General features: G+C 39.5%; 1 pseudogene; it reads right to left on the bottom strand.

Moving 5' to 3' along the window:
* Positions 1-21,964: 21,964 nt before the first annotated feature.
* Positions 21,965-22,434, bottom strand: LOC131910494 (small ribosomal subunit protein uS17-like; annotated as a pseudogene).
* Between the last annotated feature and the right edge of the window lie 246 nt (positions 22,435-22,680).

Here is a 22,680-nt window from a genome sequence, read left to right as displayed (position 1 = left end):
ACATTGATTCTGACTCTGAGCAGGAAGTGGTAGAGGACTGGCCTCTGGCTCCAGAAAGTGAGCAGATTCCTAGACTGCCAGTGTTATGACCAAAGAATTAGAAGCCGACTTTTCAGGATTCCTGTCAGCCACACAAAGACAATCTGAGAATCAAAAACTGACCACAATTGATTGCAACACAATAGAGTACACAAATGCACAATCATGGTGAGTCTAAAATAGAAATAAAAACAAAGAATGAAAAACATCTTTGCTTTGTTTTGAAAAAAAAAACCATTATTCTTTTGTCTGTATATATTTGTGTGTGTTTGTGTGAGGATGCACATGCATGAGTGTACCTGTGTGTATGGAAGACAGAGGAAAACCTCACATGTCACTCCTCTCCTTCCCTACACCATTTTTAAAAGGATCTCTTTTTTGTCTGTAGCTTACCAAGTAGGCTAGTGTGGCTGGCCAGTGAACCTTGGGAACACATCTGTCTATGCCTCCCCAGAACTGGGATCATAACCATGACATCATGCCTGGCATTTTTAAAATGTGGGTTCTGGCCATTTAACTCAGGTCTTTCAAGGTAAGCATTTTAATAACTGAGCTATTTTTCAGTCCATAAATTACTATTCTTTGAAAAATAGCAAACACAGAGTATAATCATTTATTATACTTTACTAACCTATATGAAACTGTGTTTCCAGGGGGAAAATGTTGAAGAAAATTTCTTTGTAGACTAACTCTTAGAAGGTAAAGAAGGAACCGAAGCTAAATCATGCAACATGACCCTCTCTAAGGACACTAAGATTGAAATAGTAGTTAGTAAGGCTGTGAGATCCATTGGGTGTACAGCTGACTGGGCAAGCGCACAACAAGAGAGGCTCTTGGTCAATCACTGAAGTGCTACAGGTGAACACCTGGGCAGCCATGGCTCCAGCTGGCATTGGTATGCAATTGCTGGCCATCTCATGAGCTCTGCTGACCCTACCCCTACTCAAACTCTGTCTGAGCCTCTGCATCAGGGCTGCTCTGTGGAAGAGAGTGTGAAACAGGAAGGCATCTTCCCTCTTCTCATGCCAACATTAAAAACACAAAGCTAGGGATGGGAAGATGGCTTAACCAGTAAAGTACTTTGCCACACAAGCATGAGAACCTGAGTTCAGATCTCAGCACCCACATAAAACACTGGGCATGGCAACACACACTTGCAACCTATGTACTGGGAATGTAGAGACAGGGAAATCCCTGGAACTTTTTGGCCAGTCAGTCTAGCTGAATCAGTGACTCCATGTTTAGTAAGACCCTGTCTCAAAAAGTAAAATAAAGTGAGAAGTAATAAAGAAAGACACCCACATTGATCTTTGGATTCTACACACACATAAGCATGCACATTCACACATACTGGAACATACACACACACACACACACACACACACACACACACACACGAATGAAAACAGGTAAATACAATAAATGAAATCAACTAAACTGTATTTTATTTCAATCAATGTATCCAGATAAAAGTTCACACAGTTGACAGTGTAGAAAACACTGCTATGCTATTTTACATGTTGTTCACATTTTATCTTTTAAAATTTTGTACTTACTTTAGAGTATATCTCACTTTTGTTATTTTCTTTTTTTATTTTGGCTTTTTAGAATAATCATTTTGGAAGGTAGATTCACATGCCACAATCATTCTAACCATACCTGGGACTCTTCCAATAACTGAATAGAGCATCGTTTTAAAACTTACATTAATTCAAATTCAATAAAATTAAATTTTAATTTCCCTAATTATAAAATTTATATACTCAGTGTTCAATAACCATATGAGCCAGTATCATATATTTCTTGTAGCATGGGTGTGACTTTGTTTACCAGCTTACAGGAACACAAAGGATCAAGAAAGAATGAAAGATGGTAGTGGTGTGCAAATAACACTATCAAGGCTATGGAAAACCATACAATCATGAATCTGACAAATTGCAAGATAAAATGGGAAAACCCAAAGTGAAAGAGAACACACAGGTTAAAGACATTTATTCTTTCTTATACCCATAGATATGTGTAGCTTTCATTCTTCATCAGAGCCCATAACAGAAATCCCAAACTCATCAAAATGCAGAGAAGAGTGCCCAACCCTAGTGATACACCTAAGGCTCAGGGACCATCACAGGAGAGGGGAAGAAGGAGTATGAGAGTCAGAGGACTGTTATGTCTGCTGAGAGAATCTTTATATGTGACAGGGAAACTGTGCCCAGGAAATGTCCATGATACACCTGCCTAAACAAGATCTGAATAAGAACAACACCAACTGACAAGCCAACATGGATGGGGGAAATCTCACAAGGCATCATCCCAAGATGAAGAGCTATAGGCAGTTAATGGTTGCTGATTAACTCTACAATCTCAAATGAGTATACATATGAGCAACACTTAACGGACTCAACAGGTTATATTTACATATACATATGTAAATATGTAGGTAATCAACAGTAATTAAAGAAGAGGCCATGAATCTGAGAGGTTGTGGAGGGGACATAGGAGAAGTTAGATGGATGAGGGAGATGTGGAAATGAAAATACAATACTCATGCGTGGACTTTTCAAAATTTTTAAATTTAAATAAAATAGATATTTAGGAGATATGCTTATCAACCAAATGTAGTATTTCAAATACACTGGATTTTAAAAAAACAATCTGGGGTCACATGCATTTTTGCATATATGTATAAACCAGGTGAATATTGCATCTTTAGAGTCAAATAATTTTAATACTTCTGTCAATAGACACAGAGCCTGAAATATCTATACATAAAATATTGAATCTCAGATCTTCTTCAAAATAACTGTGGGATGCAAATAGGAGGCTATGTGGGATTTCTGATGAAACAAATTGGCTTGGGTTTGTAATTGTGGAAACTCAGTGTTGAGTAGGTACATGGCGAGGTGACTATAAAGCTGAGAATGCATTATACACACATTTTTGTCCATTTACTCAAGCATTATAATGGCATGCAATTATATTTTTAAAGGTTGTCAATCATTCCTGAGGAGCCTTAGATTTTGATTAAACTACTCCAGAAGAAAATTACCTGAGTGATGTGGACGTTGGGAGAGATACAATGGGGGCATTTATTAGCTGGTACACGAAGTGCAATGCTTGTCTGCCCACTGGATCTGGCTCGAGGCGTCCCTCAGCAACGGGTACACAGATTCAACACCTAAACATTTAGACATTGCTAGCAGTGAGAGTCAAGGAAAGAGGGCAAGCTCATCACAGGCTCATTCCATGCAGTTCAACAAGGCTGAGACCACAGAACGATGACTCCTGCTCACTGGCTGTTGCTGAACAACCCTTGTCATGTATCAGGCTCAATGCCTGGGTTTTCCTGATTTATTACTTTATTTTGTAAAGATCTCAGCTGCCACTTCTCTAGTGAGTCTTTGCTGAGCTCAGCAAAGGAAACCTGAGGTTGATAGTGGCTTATACCAAACAGAATAAAGAAGTGTTTTGAAAAGTTTGTACTCAAAGTTAATTCTCCCAACAAAAGGCAATACTTAGATTTGTTTACTGTTAATACATACGGCATCATTGAATTGAAGCAGCTTAGTGCTGCTGATGGCCTGTATTGGTTCCAAAGGCTTGACCTGTGCCACAACTCTATCTGCTATCAACTTGAGTCACTTCCTCTTGTGTCAGCACTATTTTAAGAGGATCAATGAAGGTTTGGGAAGAAAAAAAGCCTTGTCATCTGTTCCCAAATGGACTAAATTAATTAACTTCCTGGAGCCAAATCTATGACAGTTTTTATATATTGTTGCTTTTTATGGGCTGGCTGCTGACATTGATTCAAACAAAAAGATGTTCCTTTCAACTGAGTGAAATAGATGCCTTTCCACAAACACGTTTTTAAGACTAAACTTTCTTAGTTGCCAGAATAAGACACCAGTAGCATATTTCTTGTAAAAACTATGAACAACTCCGAACATAAATCAGAGCATAAAATGTAAGCTACAAGCAGTTGTCATATAGAGACTCTTTGTGAAGATTTTACACTTAGGCCCTAGAAGGTTTTCTATAAATAAATTAAATATTACAATGTGTAATACAAAACACCCCAGGCATAAGATTTTTCGAGGAAAATTGTCTCTCCATTAATGAGCCTGTCTTGAGTCTCTTGCCTGGTCTCCAGAATGTGGAAGAGAGACATGGAAGTTGGAAAACACAGCAGGACTCACCCTAGATCGACCTCAGCGGTGTGGTCCTGGAGGAAAAAAATTGGGGCACGTGTCTATTTGCATTTTTGAAATCTCACCTTTCTGTGTTCCCAAGAGCATTATTTGCATTTGAAAAGCTGAAAGACACTGACTCATAGATTAGAGATCTAATGTGTTTTTGCTCTGGCTGCATCACTTGTGGACAGTCACAAGTCACTTCATCCCCAGAACTCCACTATCCCTCAGAGGATGGGAGCTCATCAAACACAGATCACATAGCAGATAATCTGCTAACCACAGAGATGGCCCCCACTGCAAGCTGTTTGTCTCAGAGATGGCTTCACTCCTTTTCTCCTCTCAAGGTATGTTCTGAGTCTTTATCAATTAAAGAGTCAACCTATAAAACTAATTCAAAATAGGTCACAATGGCTAATAACAAGATCTAGCTTAAAATGCTGCTGTTAATATTCTGCTACACCAATACTATGGCTGGCTAATGAAAGAGAGTTTTTTCAAAATGACCCCAAATTGGACCATTTAGTTTGTGAATCACAATTTATTTTAAAGCCAATCTTACATGCTGAAAATGGGTGTTCCACTTCTGTGGGAAAAGATGCAATAAGATGAATCTGTGTTGGCTTGAGCCAGGCATAGCACCTTGCATGTTCTAAGGAATCAGCTGAATTGGCTTTATTCAACCAGACCCAAGGGCTAATGTAAAAACAAAGAGCTTTTTTTTATATATATAAGCAGGAGGTAGAAAATCTCTTATAAACGATGTATGATCCATCATAGAGCCATTCAGCAGGCAACCCATTTGAAGTCACAGGCCTGAGAGAGTGGAGTAGTAATCTACCTGAGAATGGGCTGGGCAAGAACCCAGTTCCTGAGACGACTAGTCCTTGGCACCCAGGGGTGCATGCCTCTGTGGTTCTGTTGTGTCAGTCAATACACCGCCTTTAGAACTCAGTTACGTTTTCCATGGCTTCATGCTGGAGGCCATACAAAGAAGATTCCCTGATACACTACCCAAACAACAGCTAAATGCAGGATCATAGTGGGAGCAAAACGACTGGGGACCATGACAATTTCTGGAAACTTCTCTTCTGAACCTGCAACTGCATCTCAGATTTTAGGTGCCCACAAGGCTTTACTCACCAGATTTCTTGTGTTATCCTTGTCTGTTCAGGGCCTGAGACCTTTCCAGATGAAAGTGAAGCATATAGCATCTAGTTCTACCCTACAATGCTCTATCTTGTTACAATTTCGAGTAAGAAATGTCTACTGTGGACTCATGTTTGAACTCTTGGACCGTATGAAATTTTATTTTGACTGACATTTGATTTGATTAAGAAATCCCCAGAGCATACAAGTGAGTCAGATCTTTCAATCAACATGAAAAAGCATTTCTAGAGAGGTTTAATTGACTAGGGAAGACCTGTGTAAAATGAGGAGTAGGCAGCATCATCTCATGATTTGAAGTCTTGGACTATATTAAATGATAAAGAGGAAGAAGCCAACTGAGCACTACAATTCTTCCCTCTGATTCTTGGTCCACTGAGATGTGAGCAAGCAACTTCCCTACTGCCATGCCTACCCCACAGTGATAGACTGTATTACCAAACAGTATGCCAAAAGAAATCCTACATACCTGTGTTTGTGTTTGCTGGTGTTGTCGACTTAACAGGATCTACAATCACTTGAGAGATGAGACTCTGCACATTTGTGAGGGGTTATTGTGCTTATGTTAACCCATGAGGCAAGCCCCATCTTATTCATGCTTGGATCCATTCCCTGGTAGGCGATCCAGGACTGTATAAGTTAGAGAATGTGAGTCAAGCACTCGCAGGTGTGAATTTACCTATTGTTCTCTGCTTCTTCATTGCAGTTGCAATGTGACTAGCTACCTCAAGCTCCACTGCTCTGACTTCCCCATCATGATAAACTGTACCCTTGAACTGTGAGCCAAAGTAAACCCTGTCTTCTTTAGTGACTTTGGTCAGGATATTTTATCACCACAACAGAAATGTAACTCATATGCGCCTTGCATTTTATCAGATATTCGGCCACAGCAACAAGAAAATTAACCACTAGAATCTCTAGCTGGTGGCACTGTTTTGGGAGGTCCTAGAAACTTTGGGAAGTTGGACTTTGCTAGGGGAAGTAGGTCATTGGAGTGGGTCCTAGAGGTCACAGTATCCATGGCTACTGCTATATTACTTTGCTTCCTGGCTTGCCATAGTGTGAATTGAGATGTCTTACTACTTTTCCCATGACGTATTGAACCCTCTGAAGCCATGAACCATTGTTCTTTTAAGTTGTGTGTTAGATACTTTGGTCAAAACACCAGAAAATCCAATTAATTCCCTTCTGCTTTTAAAAAACAGTAAATGAAGGCCGGGCAGTGGTGGCGCACGCCTTTAATCCCAGCACTTGGGAGGCAGAGCCAGGCGGATCTCTGTGAGTTTGAGGCCAGCTTGGGCTACTAAGTGAGTTCCAGGAAAGGCGCAAAGCTACACAGAGAAACCCTGTCTCGAAAAAAAAAAAAATCCCCAAAACAAGAAACAGTAAATGAACAGGGATTTATAGCAATCTATGTCCTTGTACATAGATTCCAGTGTACAGCTGCAAGGTACAAAGAGTTAAGTTTATTCATAAACCCACTGGAAGATGGCAGGCAGCTGCTGCTGATGTTCCTACAGCTCTGTTTACTTCTGGCTGTAATCACCTCAGCCTGGTTAGGAACCTTCTGTGCTGTGTTTGCATGGATCACAGGCTCCCTCCCTGGTCAGACCCTGAGAGGTTTGCAGCATGGTGCATTGTATATGCTTCTCCAGTCTGTAAAATCCCTAGAATGAAGTGGAAGTTCCCCACATATCATAACTTGACACAAAAGTAATCTATGTAGGGAAGGGGATAAATTCTGGTAGACCCTGGGACATGACATTTCTAAGAGAAAAGGTTCTTGAAAATTGTGCTTAGGATGGAGCCTGACTGAATGTGGTTTCTCTATGTCCTTATGGTTACAATGGTAAAATTCTACTCGGTACTGTGCAAAAAAAAAGGTAAGTATAGATCACTTCTATGACCTGAGTTATTATTGTTTTAAGAATTAGGAAGTTTAAAGAGGTTATGTATGCCACCTGAAAAGCGCCTTTCTGGAACTGCTACTTTCTTGAATTTTTTTCTCTTGGGAACAATGACACATTTTTAGGTTCCTGTGATATCCTGGTGGTTGGAATTTCCCTGTTGAAATTATAATAACTGAAAGACAAGAGCTTATTCCTCTGTACAGACATGAATGCAAAGTAGGAAAACACCACATGTTCAAAGTCCCAAAGGTGTGGAAATGGGGACTGTGGAATCCATAAAACCAGAGTTATTCTTACACAGCTCAGTCTTGGATGTAGCATTTCCCCCTCATTTGTAGCTTCTTCTCCTAGGTTCTGGATTGACTAATCAAGTCACATGCCTTTAGGAGCCATGAAGTTGCCACAAAAGTTATAGTGGATTCTCTTATTTCTCTACTCACAATGAATAGAAACTAGAGATTGATGGTTTTATGGGGTTCATAAGGCACATGATTTTGTTTAATCTTCATGAAGTAGGGTGAGGTAATGAAAATTTGTCATTCTAAGTTTGTAGATGAGGAAAAATATGATTCTAGAAAGGTAATAGTCATATGCTTTATTATTGAAAATTGCTCTAAAAAGTTAATAAATAATAATTATGTGAAGTCATGATTTAGCCCTTCTACGGAAAACACATATTATCAAAACATCACATTGTACATCATAAATATATATAATTTTCACTTGTCAATTAAGAAAAAAAAATGAGAAAATAAATCATTTCTAAGTCAATATATGCTTCACCAACCCACCTTCTGATTAACCCTGCTTGCTTCATCTAGTACTCTGCTCAATGTCTCATGAAATCCACAAGCTACACAGTTCTCCTGACTTCCAGTCACTTCCTTCTGCTGGCAACTTCTCTCCAGTGGTGATCATGAGCCATTTTACGAGCTGTGTGGCAGCAGAACCCTGCCTCTAGCCCGTCTGGTCAAAGGACAGTGTGATTGTAACAAACATTGCGAGCACCTGTTTGTATGGAGGATTTTTCAGCCACACCAATGGAGTTCCAAATTGCTTCACGTTGTCCTTCCTTTCGCGTTAAAAAGATTCTCTTCTAGCTGAATCGCTGAGTAAGGGAAATCACATATTAACTATAAGGAGGTTACCATTTTTTTTTTCTTTTTTGCTAAGCTTAAGAGAGTTACATCTGATAAAGGCAGTTCCTCGGGGTCAAAAGGCATGGAAACCAATTCAGCTCCACACTTACCCCAGAAAAACATTTTTTAAAATGTTCATTGGGAAATATTAGGGAGACTAGATATAAAATACACTGTATTCATGATACTAGAAGAGAGAAATCCCACAAATGTGTGACTTCTCTCATCACTGTGACAAAGAACTCAACAGAACTTGCTGGAGGAGGGCTTTATTTTGGGTCACAGTTTCCTGGTGGGGAAGGCGTAGAGACTGGAGGGGTTCCATCTGTGGTGGGAGGAGCTTGTGGCTTGCTTATTTGTATCGTTTCAAACAAAAACCAGACAGCTGAGTCTGAAAGACAGGTTGGGTTTAACTTTCAGAGGCCCATCCCAGTGACCTATCTCCACTAGCCATGCCTCTTACTCCAAAGTTTCCACAAGGTCCCAAAACAAGGCCACCAGCCAGGGACAAAGATCTCTGGCATATAAGCCAACAGGAACATTTAACATTCAAACTGTAATGCCCACCATCATAAATATAAAATGGTATTTTTTTGGGGGGGGAGTTAATTGATCAGTTTATTTCAATGGGTTCAACCAGATATCAGGAACTTGTGTAGTGTACATCTTCATTAAACTCAAGCAATGTCAAGTGCACACATGGATATATGTTGAGATTACTCTTCCATGGATTGTCTCAAACAAGAACAGAATAGAGAAGTTGTAACACAAATCTTAAAAGGTCTTATTAAATAAAAAGAACCCAGAGCCAGATATCAGGGTTAAAACCTGAGAGATTACAGGAATAGGAAAGCCACAGCTAACCTCACCTCACCAACTCTGCAGCTTCCAAAGAGACCTACTTCCTGTCTACCACGCCTATAGACCTTTCTGTTCTGCCAACTCATTTCCTCTCTCCACCCAGCTACATCACTTCCTCTTCCTGACCAGCTCTGTCATTTCCTGTCTGTCTGTACAGACCTCCAGACCTTTATGGTTAGTGCTGGGATTAAAGGTATGTACCACCATGCCTGGCTCTGTTCCCAATGTGGCTTTGAACTCACAGAGATCCAGAGAGATCTCTGCCTTCCAAGTGATAGGACTAAAGGCATGTGCTACCATTGCCTGACTTCTATGTTTACTATAGTGGCTGGCTTTTTCCTCTGATCTTCAGATAAACTTTATTGGTAGACACAGATAAAGTATCACCACAAGAAGTATATAAATCATGATGTTAAATCTATAAAATCTAACAACCAATTTCCCTGACCTATACCTTACATCAAAACTGGTACTGAGAGGGCAGGGAGACTTTTTACTTGATAGCTACAAGGAACAAGAAGTTCCACAATATTGAGAGATTATTGATACTTTTTTTCTATTTTATCTTTCTTTTTCTAATAGGAGTATTTCAACATGGTCCTCACTCTGGGTATTTTGGGAAACACTCATTATTTTTTCCTGTTCTTCCTGATTCCACAGGATCTAAATTTTATATATGTTAGCACACAGTCTGATAATGGTAATAATGCTGGTGATGATAGTTAATAACTACCCTGAAATGTGGTGAAATACATCAGATCACTCTCACCAATCTCTTTTGAGAAAAAGTGAGAACTTCCTCATTTCATCTCCCAGGCACCCCGGGAGGATTTAACATTTGTTCCATTTCACATTCCAGGACAAAATCCAAACCAAACATGGCATTTTCTGAGAATCTTGCATTTCTCATTCTGTCGACAAAATAGGTAGGCTGACATTTTAAAATATGTTTAGCCCCAAACTGATTTAGTTTCAGGATAAATGAAAATGTTGTGTCGGGGGTGGAGGGGTTGGCAAACTGAAAGCCTTACAGCTACAGGAAGGCAAACCCAGGGAGAAAGTGATGCTCCCAAGGGAGCTAAGCTTTCCTCCAACACACTCTGGGACTCAGTCACAGCTGCCCCAAGGCTGGATTTGCCTCCTGAACCAGAACCTGTCATCTGGGCTCACTGTTCCTTTAACACGCCTGACAAACCTGCCAAACAGAGCCACTTTTCCTTCAGGCTGCCCAGCGTGTGCATCTGTGGCCCCTGTTTTGGCAAGGGTTTATGTGGTTGTCTGCTCAAGCCCATGTGCAAAACAAGAAGCTGGTTTCAAATGGACCTAGATATGTCACTAAAAAGAAAAATTCCTATTGCAAAGCAGATTTTTTTGAAGACTTCTATTAACCAAAATTTAAGAAAAGTTTGACTCAGTAGTTCTATCACAGAGGAAGTAGAAAGAAGCCTTATGAATTGAGAATTTGTACATCTGTACTGGAGATATGGCTCAGCAGTTAAGAGCACTTGCTACTCTCTCTGAGGACCTAGGTGCTGATCCCAGCACCCACATGATGGCTTACAACCACTTGTAACTTCACTTACAGGGGATCTGGCCCCCTCTTCTGACCTCTGCAGGCTTGTGTGGTGCACATACTTACATGCAGAAAAAAAATTCTCATACATAAATAATAAGTGAGTCTAAAAAATAAGCAAAAATGTAGTAGCACATGAAGTGTGGTGGTGCATGACTGTTTTCCCAGCCTGTGAGATGTAGAGGCAGAATGATCAGGACTCAACCTTAGTTACATAGTGAGTTCAAAACCTCCCTAGTCCATATGAGACTCTGTCTCAAAAAGCCAAAAGAAATAATAATAAATATTATTAATAAGCAAGAATTAGCAAATTATAAAAATTTCTTTAGAGAGTTTAAAAATGTAATCCTCTAAGATCACAGCTGCTCCCTAAGACACAGATTCCTTCAGCTCTAAGTGGACCAAGAGGTGAGTCTTTGTTCTCCTAGCTGATCACCCCAGCCTCTAGGCTTTAGGCCCAGGGGCACAACCCATGACCCCTACCCCCACCCATTACACTCTCAGTTGTAGGCCAGCAGACAGGACACCTGCAGGCAAGCCTGACTACCACCATCCCCCACCAGACCCTGTAACCTACAAGCCCCACCCCATTCCCCCCAAACCCACTCATCTTCCAAGATCATAGCTGTTCCCTGAGGCACAGACTCCACCAGCTCCGATTGGAACAAGAACTCCCATTGGAACAAGAGTGCCGATTGGACCCAAAGAGAGGCTCCCTCAGACACAGACAAGGTTTGCACAAATTGGAGGAAGAGATAGGTAGATGCCAGTACAAAAATACATTCAACAACATAAAAAAAAAAAGTATGGCACAACCAGAACCTAGGAGTTCTATGTTAGCAAAACCTGAAAATCCCAACACAGAAGAAGTAGAAGAAATTGACCTTAAAAATGACTTTAAGAAGATGATAGAGGTCTTTAAAGAGCACATGAAAAAAATCTTTAAAGAAATTGAGGAAAAGACAAACAAAAAAATGGAAAAAAAATTAATAAATCCCTTAAAGAAAACCAAGAAAAAGCAATCAAATAGGTGAAGGAAACAGTTCAAGACTTGAAAACTGAAATAGAGGCAATAAAGAAGACAAACTGAGGGAATGCTGGAAATGGAAAATATGAGTAAATGAACAGGAACTACAGATGCAAGCATAACCAACAGAATGCAAGAGATGGAAGAGAGAATCTCTGATGTTAAAGATATGATAGAGGAAATAGATTCATCAGTCAAAGAAAACACTAACATTAACAAAGTCATAACACAAAGCATCCAGGAAATCTGGGACACCATGAAAAAACCAAACCTAAGAATAATAGAGACAGAAGAAGGAGAAGAATACCAACTCAAAGACACAGAGAATATATTTAACAAAATCACAGAAGAAAAATTTCCCAACATAATGAAGATACAAGAAGTTTACAGAACACCAAATAGACTGGACACCAAAAAAAAAAAAAAAAGTCTCCTTGCCACATAATAATCAAACCACTAAACATACAGAATAAAGAAAACATATTAAGAGCTGCAAAGGAAAAAGGTCAAGTGACATATAAAGGCAGACCCATCAGAATAACACCTGACTTCTCAATGGAGACTCTTAAAGCCAGATGGTCCTGGACAGATGTTATGCAGACACTAAGAGAGCATGGTTGACAACCCAGGCTATTATACCCAGCAAAACTCTCAATCACCATAGACAGTATAAACAAAATATTCCATGAAAGTTTAAAAATGTAAAAAGGGCCATTATAAAACTATTTTATCTGTATATTTTAATTACATAAAGTAATTGTTAGATGAATATTAGTGTTTCCCTCTTGTTTTGCAAGAATTGTTATTCTTTTTTTTTTTCTTTCAAGACAAGTTTTCCCTGTGTAATTTTGATGCCTGTCCTGGATCTTGCTCTGTAGACCAGGTTGGCCTCAAAATCACTGAAATCTGCCGGGCTCTGCCTCCTGAGTGCTGGGATTAAAGGCATGTGCCACCACTGCCTGGCAAGAAATGTTATTCTTATTTAAGTTTTATTTATTTTGTGCTGGAGGAAATATGTACTTGCCACAGTGAGCATGTGGAGGTCAGAAGATAATTTACAGGTTTGTGTGTTCTCTTCTTCTACCACATGGGTCCCTGGGATTGAACTCAGGTCATCAGGCTTGGCATCAAGTGTTCTTACTAGATGAATCATCCAGCCTACCTGAAAGAGACTGTTCTTTTGAAATACAGCATGTGTATTTTCTGAGGGCAGAACTGCAGTGAGCAGCCTTATTTATGAGTCTACTGTTTATGATCTGTGGCTCTTTCCGTAAATATATATTTAGTGTACATGCATACTAACCCACCATCCACAGAAACTACACTTATGTGTGCTAGTTTCTCTGCTATAGAATCTCAGAGTTTCAAGTGGGTAACCACGGCTGGTTTCTTCCATTGGGAAAATCATATCTTTAAAACATCCAAACTGTTTTCAAAAGCTGAATCCTCTCTTTTATCACTGAGTTTTCCTTAGAAAAGTGATGTGACATCTGCCTTAGGAGTTTCCTTTCTGGAGGACCATCTAGCTTCTGTCATGCCCACTGCCCAAGGCAGCCCCACCAGAGCAGGATTGCACAAAGGCAGTGTCATGAGCTGTGTAACAAGGGACCCCAAAAAGTGTGTTAGAAAAAGCAAATCTCCTCATGACCACCTGAACACAGCAGTGATCATCAGTCCTGAGGTAGCATCATGTCGAGGCCTTTCATTGAATTTGAAAACATCTCCTTGTAAATGTCATGTACAAGCCATTCTTGTCATAATATGCCCTGGGTTATAAACATATCAAGTACCTTAGGGATAGCTAAAAAGCCCACATATTTTAAAGAACTACTCTTCAATGAGGCGGGATCCTTATCTCAGAATCACACCAAAGTATATCTGATTTAAAGGAAACATGCACATTCTTTGAACACACCATGTAGCATCCTCAGGGAACTCCTCACTAGAAAAAATCCTGACACTGCAGTCTAAGTAACACTGATTTACTCCTTCATCCTGCCTGTGGTTCAAGACTGACTATTAACAAACACTGTACCATGAGAAAAAGGTGAAGGAATGTGGGCATAGAGTGAAGAGGTGGGAAGAGAGGACCGAGTATAGTATGGGCTTCCAGTGGCCCTAAGGTACAAGATCAAAGGGGACGGCAAAATGGACAAAGGGCCAGCTAATTGAATGAATCCCAACCGTGAACAACTTTGACACCTTGCAGAGCTTTGCTTTGCTTTTTTTTTTTTTTTTTTTTAACATGCAATGGGAAAATTCTAAAGAATTTAAAACGAATAGAGGGGTCTGTGCTGGAGTACCATGGAGAAAAAAGGCCTATCAGGGTGGCCTCCATTTTCAGAACAGAATACTTAGAGTCAACAAAACTTAGTAGGTCACAGTAAAGGAGGCTTCTACCTTTGTACATGTTGGGTTTGAGCTGGTCAGCTGGTGGTGCCCCTTAGCTACTCACTGCCGATTGACCATTGTTTTAATCTCTAGACTCTGAGTGCCACTGGCACTTAGACTCTGCTCTGGTGTTTCATTTGTTTTGTATATTCTGGCTACTATCACAGAATAACCATATTCTGCATGTCTTATAAAATTCCTTAAACTTTAATTATCTCTGATTTGCGTGACACTCCTAGTCCCACATTGTCCAACACTTATCTGATCATCTGCTTGTTAGCTGAACAGTCTAGACTTCAAGCTAGAGAACAGAGGAGGGAAAGATTTGGGAGTAGTGCACGTCACATGAAGAAGTATGGACAGTGCTCTGAGGACAGAGTGAGCAGAGTGTGCCATCAGAGGCTCCCCTGTTAGGTAGTATGTCAAGATGGGAATAATCAGCATGTCAAAGCTCTCTGAGATGTCACACTAAATAAACAGCATGTCTTTCATTGAGCAACCTGATAAGAACAGTCCTTTAAAGGACTGGAGCAGAAGCAAGAGTGACATGAGAAGGGATTGAGATGGAAGGAAAGAGAAACAGGGGTAAGAGCACCTATGGGTGGTGCTAAAGGTAGAGCTTGTATGTGCATGTGTATTAATCTGAGCACAGTTAGTTTCTGTCAGTACTATTCACCGTTGACTCACTGATGCATGCCTGGGACATCATCACCCTTTACGCCAAAGCCCTGTGCTCTTTCTGGCAGTATGGAATGGCTACACTGATCATCTCCAGAAATAGATGATGCTGTTGTTTAGTTGGGTTGCTTGAGTTCCATGTGGATTGCTTTTTGCAAGAACCAAGCAGTATGGCTGGGCAAGGAATCAAATTCTCACTATGTGGTAGCCATTAGCAACATATCGCTGCTTAACTTAATTTTTTTAAGTGTAAAATTTAAATGTTCAGTATTGTGAATTCTATTACTGTTTATTATAAAATAAAATCAAATAAAACTTGGGGACAAATATAAAGATAAGAACCTGAGACGTTTACAATGACTGACTGTGGCACACACTGCCACTATTTGCTTCCCAGCTCAAAAAGGCCCACAAAAGCTTTTGGTTCTGCCTTCTTCCCCAGAGGCCTCTATTTCTAGGGAAATTCTATGATCCATTCTGGCCAGCTGAATGTGAACCCTACCTCTGGAATGAACACCTGACTCTAATTGGCCATCAGGCCACAACATAGATAAAATCCCCGTAACATTTCCTCCTTTTTGTCTAAATACAAAGAAAAGGTTCTAACTCTAACACAGTAAAACTATATACAATAAAAACAATTATCAGATATTGTCCAACTAGAAAGGAAAGGTATTAAGGTATTACCTTAACAAAATAAAACTATATACAATAGTGTGGTGATATTTTATTTGTGCTCTGACAAATAAAGCTTGCCTGGGGATCAGAGGACAGAAACCAGCCACTATATTAAACATAAAGGTCAGGCAGTGGTAGCACACACATGCCTTTAATCCTAGCATTCAGGAGGCAGAAATTAATCCAGATCTCAGTGAGTTCAAGGCCACACTGGGAACAGAGGCAGGTGTGGTGGCACATACCTTTAATCCCAGCACTAGTTAACCATAAGAGTCTGTACAGACAGACAGGAAGTGATAGAGCTACCTGGACAGAAAGACGAAATGATGTAGCTGAGCAAAGAGAGGAAGTAAGATGGCAGGGCACAGAAAGGTATATAAGGTGTGAGTACACAGGAAGCAGCTCTCTTGGGCTGATTATTTCCAAGCAGTAAGAACTTGTGGCTGGCTTGTTCTATTCCTCTGATCTTTCAGCTTTTATCCCAAATTTAACTCTGTTTTTTTTTTTAATTAATAAAACCATTTAGCAATTCATGTTACACAACAAGAATAATTATTTAGTAAGAGATGCATTCACAATGTCCAGTCAATTTGTACTTGCAAAATAGAGAAAATACCCCATCAACCATCCTCTCCTGAAGAGTCTAAAGTTTCACATCTAATTTACTTTTGATCAAGGTTAAGGAGAACTGTAACTGTAATTATCTATCTTCAAACCCATCAAAGACCTGAGAAGGATATTATATTACCTGAGTAAGCAGGAATTGCAGAGCAAGCGACTTTCAAAATTAAGAGAAATGACAAAGATGGAATTAAAGACGAAATAATTAGACTTAAAGTTTTCCTTAGTTATGATAAAAAGGTAAATTAGGTATAAAACTTTAGACTCTCAAAGATAAGATAGATAGCATTTTCTTTAAATTTGTCAAATACAAATGGACTGGATATTGTAACTGTAATTCTTGCTTGATAATTATTTCTGTTGTATATAATTTTACTATGTTAAAGTTAAAACTTTTCTTTTTAATTAGACAAAAGGGAGAAAATGTGTAATATTCCTTTACATGGTGTGAATATATATTACTGTGGTTGGTTTGATAAAGAAGCTGACTGGCCAATAGTTGGACAGGTAGAGGTTTGGTGGGACTGGCAGACAAAAAGAGAGTGTGAAGAGGAGGAGTCTGGGAGTCATGAGGCAATGCAGAGGAAGAAGGAGATGAACTTGCCATACTAAGAAAGGTACCAAGCCATGTGACAGAGTGTAGATAAGAAATATGAGTTAATTTAAAATGTAAAAGTTAGCTAATAACAAGCCTGAGCTATTGGCTAAGCACTTATAATTAATAATGAGTCTCTGTATGGTTATTTGGGAACTGACTGGCAGGACAGAAAAGTCTGCCTACAGTTCAGTTGTATTCTCCATCCATTAAATATTCTCTATCACTTGTTTGAGGGTGCTATAATGGATCTAAGGGATTACAAAACTTTCTACCAGTGGAAAACATGTATTAAATGGTCTGAAACCAGAAGTCTAAAGGAATTCAGAGGTAATTACAAGATTTTAAGAGACTCAATCAGACACACAGAATATTATTATTCTGAGACAGTAGCTAGGGAGTGTGAAGAATAAACAGAGCACAAAACAGAGCCCACAGGCTAAGGAAACCCAGAATCAAGAGACCAAACCATGAGCAGTTCCCACTGAGCAGCTGCTGAAGAATCTTCTCTCCCACTGTTACTTCAGCTCAGCCATGTCTTAATCTCCTCAATTGAGCCTTCTTCCCAGAAGCATCTTCATTCTTCACCAGGTCCTCTCCGGAAACTGGTCAGGATTCTCACTATTGACACCTGGCCAGGTTACAGTCTCATAAATCAGGAAATCAAGCAAAATGCCAGTTTCCAAAGAATAAGAAAAAGGGAAAAAATGTGTGTGAACAATGAGCAACACCTGTCCTATGAGACATTGGAACTAAAATTCTGTGATTGATACCAACCGAAGAGTAAAAGGTTTAATTATTAGGAAAATATTTGTTTTCCCAGAAGCAAATGCTAAGAGAAGATCTAAATGAATATCAAGGACATCACAAACCCTTCAATAAATGGGACTGAATTAAATTCATAGACTTAATTGGAGAGAAATTGAGTAAGCTCTCTATGCATATCATGTGCTACGATAAGTCAAGGAAGAATTAAATTGAAAATGCAGAAACATGACAAACTAAAGTAGTGATAGGGTTTGTTGTTATTGTTTATTCTGCTTATTTATTTATTTATTTATTTATTTATTTTGGTTTTTTGAAACAAGGTTTCTCTGTGTACCTTTGCTCCTTTCCTGGATCTTGCTCTGTAGACCAGGCTGGCCTTGAACTCACAGAGATCCACCTGCCTCTGCCTCCCGAGTGCTGGGATTAAAGGCCTGCACCACCACTGCCTGGCCTATTCTGTTTTTTTAAAGAAGAATGTTTACTATCAGGAAAAAAAAATGGACTTTCGCATAGATAGTCAATGGAAGAATTATAAAACAAGTTGTAGATATTTGATAACTACTCCAGATCAGCAATAATACCTCATAATCTTTCTTTACTGATCAGTAAACTTTGTAAGTGATTTTCCTCATTTGTCCACTGTCTCTTGGGGCCAGATGTCTAGAGCCTCTTCCTACCTCCACACTCATAGCCAAGATAAAGCCAATGCAACAACTTGGAAAGTCATACTTGGGTAAAGTAAAAATCCTGAATAAAATATAGAAGTGTTATTCTGAAGTATATAAGAAACAAAGGAACCAAAAAAAAAAAAAAAGAAAAAAAGGAGCTATATACCATGGGGTACATGGTTATTACCAAAATTATTTCCAATGCACAAACAGCCAAAGAATTATTCATAAAGGTTGAACAGCCAGTGAAAACTCCTCAGTTGATCAACAAAGAGAGTACATTCCAAATTTAAAAACATTCAGATGCACCATTTTTGCTTAACAAATCCAAATCTCTTATTTTCTCCTCATATTTTTTTATTCTTTCAAGTCATTTCTCTTCCTTCTTTCTTTTAGTAAATCTGTCATTTTTCTGAAATGTCAGGTAGGTGAGCATTATCATTCACTCCTGCCACTTCTCTAAGTTGGTACAGAATTCTCCAAAGATGGTTTTCAATGAATAATGATTCACCTAAAATTTTTCATGGTCCTTGATCTCATTGCTAAATTTCTAGGAATATATCCTAATAGATAATACTACTTGCCTTTAGAGGTTTATGTGCAAAAAGATTTATTATAGTTATAGAGAACTGTTGACATAAATGTTCACTACTAAGAGAATGACTGAATGATTTTACTCTACTAGATAAAATACATAGTCATCAACAGAATTTTAAAGATATTTTCAATTACATACAAAAGTGAGCTATAATATTTAGGATATCACATTGAATAGGCAACCTCCTTACTGTGAAATGTATACAAATGTATGCATGGTTTTGAAGGGGAATTTCCTCTGAACATTCCCACAAAAACAGAGACTTGAATACATACCCACTCTCAAGATAATGAATAGTTGTTGCTGATAAGCATAACTAATACATATGATGTCTTTTTCCTTCCATTTTTGTCCATATTTTCTAACATTTTTCTAATAACCGTTCATCATTTGCCAAAAATGTCAATACACAACATTTTAAAAAGAAGTTTCTGTGATGTAAGGAGTCCGACTTCTCCTTGTTCTTTTCCATCTTCTCTAAAGGGACCACAGTCTCTCTGACTGGCTTTCTCATCTATAGAATGTTGCAAGCCAGAGAGGATAGGCTGGAGGCCCTCAGTCTGAGCTGAGCTAGGAAGGGAGGCTGAATGGCTAACCTTTACCAGGAAAGAAGTCCATGGGGTGAGAGGTCCTTTTGTGGTGTGTCTGTGACGTCCCAGAAAAACAAAGAACCCTATGTGGGCTGTTCATTTGAGTCATAATACATGCTGCTAAGGGCTTCAAGGTTATTTCCTAAACTCTGCAACTGGATGAAACTTCCTGATGAAGTAAGGAACCACACCCCTACACATTGTTATCTGGTGAACTGTGTCCCTTCAATTTTCATATCATGAAATCTTTAGTCCCATTACCTCAGAATAAGGTTGTATTTGGAGTAAGCATTTTAAAGGGGACTAAGGTAATATAAAGTCATCAGAGTAGGTGTTTATTACTTGTTCTGATAAGGAAGGGAGGCCAGGACTTAGAGAAGGAAAACCATAGGAGGATGTGGAGATCTTCAGAAGGTGGCTGTCTACAACCACCTCCCACCTTGATGACCTGGGACTTCCCATTGTCAGAACTGTGAGATCATACATTTCTTGTACTTGAGCCAATTGTGGTGTTTTGACATAGAGTTCCAGGAAAGTAATAGTTCATGGTTCAAAATGAATGTTTCATCTACTTATTCCCTGGCCATTTGGACCACTGAAGAAATGTTTCTAGATGAATAAGTTTCATCTGCTTATTCCTTGGCCATTAGTACAAACAGTTGATGCTACTCATAGCACAAAGATGGGTGACTTTCATGTTCAATTTTCATTATAGTGTGTTATGATTTGATTGTAAAATGTTCTGTTTAATTAATATACTTACATACTAGGTTCCCAGCTAGTGGTACTGTTTGGAAAACTTGTGGAACCTCCCAGAGTTGGGGCCGCACTGGTAGAAGTTGGTCACTGGAGGATAGATCTTGACTATTAGAGCCCAGCTCTTCCCCTGGCATTAGCCTTGTGCTTTCAATCTGCTACTGAGGTGTAACAGAGCACGTTATATGATCATGCCAGCATCGACTTAGCCACACAAACCATCATTCTTTGGTATTATGAGGGAATTACCTTCTGAACTGTGAGCCAAACTAAGTCCTTTCCCCTTATCTTTGTTAAACATTCTATCATAACACTGAGAGAGACAGCTTATGCAGAAAATTCATCCTGAGAAGTGGGCTTGTTGCTGAAATAAATCTTACCATGTAGTTAATCAGCCTTGGAACAAGTTTGTAGAAGGAATGTGGTAGAATTTGGAACCCCATTACAAGAAGCCCTAGACTTAAGTGGATCTTGATAGTCGTCGGGTAGGAGTTTGGAAGAACAGAATGATGATAGACAAATAAAGACTGAAGGTCAGGCTTGAAAGGTTTAAGAAGAGGCCTCTATCAGCAATTAAGATAGAAATTATTAATGCCATATTTTGACTAGTAATCTTGCTACATTATGCCTATGTCCTGAAAACTTCTGTGAGGCTGAATTCAAAAGCAATCGGCTAATTTATTTGGTGAAATAAATTTAAGGTATCCTAATTCAAGCTGTAGCATGACTATCAATTGCTACCTTAGGTCAGATTTAAAGCGAGAGTGGCCAAAACAAGGAGCAGAGAGATATTGACAAATTATACAGTTTGATCAAGAGAAGAGTGTGAACTTAGGTTGTCACTGTGGTAGACCAGACAGTTTAGGTTAAGAGGCTATAACTGTTAAAAAAAAAAAAAGAGTGTGGGAAGATTGCAGGAGATAGAAGTCAAGGAAGACTGCTGGAAAGCGCATCTGCTGGACATCACAGGGCTGTTGTACTTACGAGCTCACAGCAGCCTGGCTGCCCAAGGCAGAGTTGCATAACCCCAAGCCAGTTATCATTCTAGTGGCTCCCAAATCCCTACCCTTGGCTGGGAGCTATTGGCAGTTGATGATGGTTGGGGCTAGGTGAGTCAGTTTTCTTCAGTAGTATTCTTCTTGATTGCCCATGTGCCACTGGAGGGGCCTATGCCCATGCACATGTAGGTAGCTGCTCCTGAACTCAGTGAGTTATAAAGAAAAAAATTAGGATGTGAGTGTAAGCAGTATCTGGGAAGTTGGAGCAGGGATGGGAGTTAGTAATGATGAAAATTACAATGTGTACATATGTGAACTTATTAAAGAATAGACAAAATATTTTGTAGAAGAATCAACCACAAAAAATAAAACAAAAAGAGATGAGTACCACTAAGGAGAAGCCAGGCACTTGTCACTGGGATGATGACAAAACTGTCTGGAAGGCATGTTGCCTGTAGAAGGCTGAAGGATATAATAAATAGTGTGCACAATCCTCCCCGAGTGTGCAAATGAAAGGGTCTCCATTTCTTGTGCCTTCTCTTGGGCTCTTCTCCTTCTGTTTGTTTCGTACAATTCTAACGTGTTGATTTCTGTTTTGTCTTTTTTATTTTCATTTTGTTTTATTTTATTATTACTTCCATAAAAGCCTGTTTGTTTTCTTTCTTTTTTTGTGAGCTAGAAAACCACTTTATTTGTTCTGGGGAGTTGTCCAGAGTCCCCTTAGAACTTCTGAAACTGCTTCTTGGTGCCTTGAGTACATTGAAGCAGACTGTCTTGCTCAGGGGCCTGCACTCTCCCACAGTGATGATGTCGCCGATCTGTACATCCCTGAAACAGGGAGACAGGTGCACAGACATGTTCTTGTGGCGCTTCTCAAAGCGATTGTACTTCTGGATGTAATGGAGGTAGTCTCTGCGGATGGCAATGGTCCTCTGCATCTTCATCTTGGTCACAACACCAGACAGGATCCGACCTCGGGTGGAGACATTACCAGTGAAGGGGCATTTCTTGTCTATGTAGGTGCCCTCGATGGCCTCCTTGGGCGTCTTGAAGCCTAGACCGATGTTTTTGTAGTACCGAGGGAGTTTTTTCTTGCCGGTTTCTCCAAGCAGAACACGCTTCTTGTTTTCAAAGACTGTGGGCTGCTTTTGGTAAGCACATTCCGTCTGAATGTCCGCCATCTTCCCGGCAGCCTGGGAAAAAGAGAGGTGGGCTCACTCCTGGGTTTCCTTATTGACTCTCCTGTTTGTTTTCTAATGAGAAAAAGTAACTAATGTATGATGAACTGTGTATGATGGGAGATTAGCATATATGTTTTTTACGTCACAGAAGAGACTGGGCACTGAAGTCAACTTTTTCTCTCCAGGATCTGTTTAACAACAAGGAAGGCTGATTGTGCCTTGCTTAATGACTCATTGGCCAAATCTCTCAATCCA

The sequence above is a fragment of the Peromyscus eremicus genome, chromosome 5 (genome assembly GCF_949786415.1).
Source record: "Peromyscus eremicus chromosome 5, PerEre_H2_v1, whole genome shotgun sequence".
Lineage (NCBI taxonomy): Eukaryota > Metazoa > Chordata > Mammalia > Rodentia > Cricetidae > Peromyscus > Peromyscus eremicus.
Note: the sequence above shows the minus strand (reverse complement) of the source record. Positions and strands in the feature narration are given on the sequence as shown.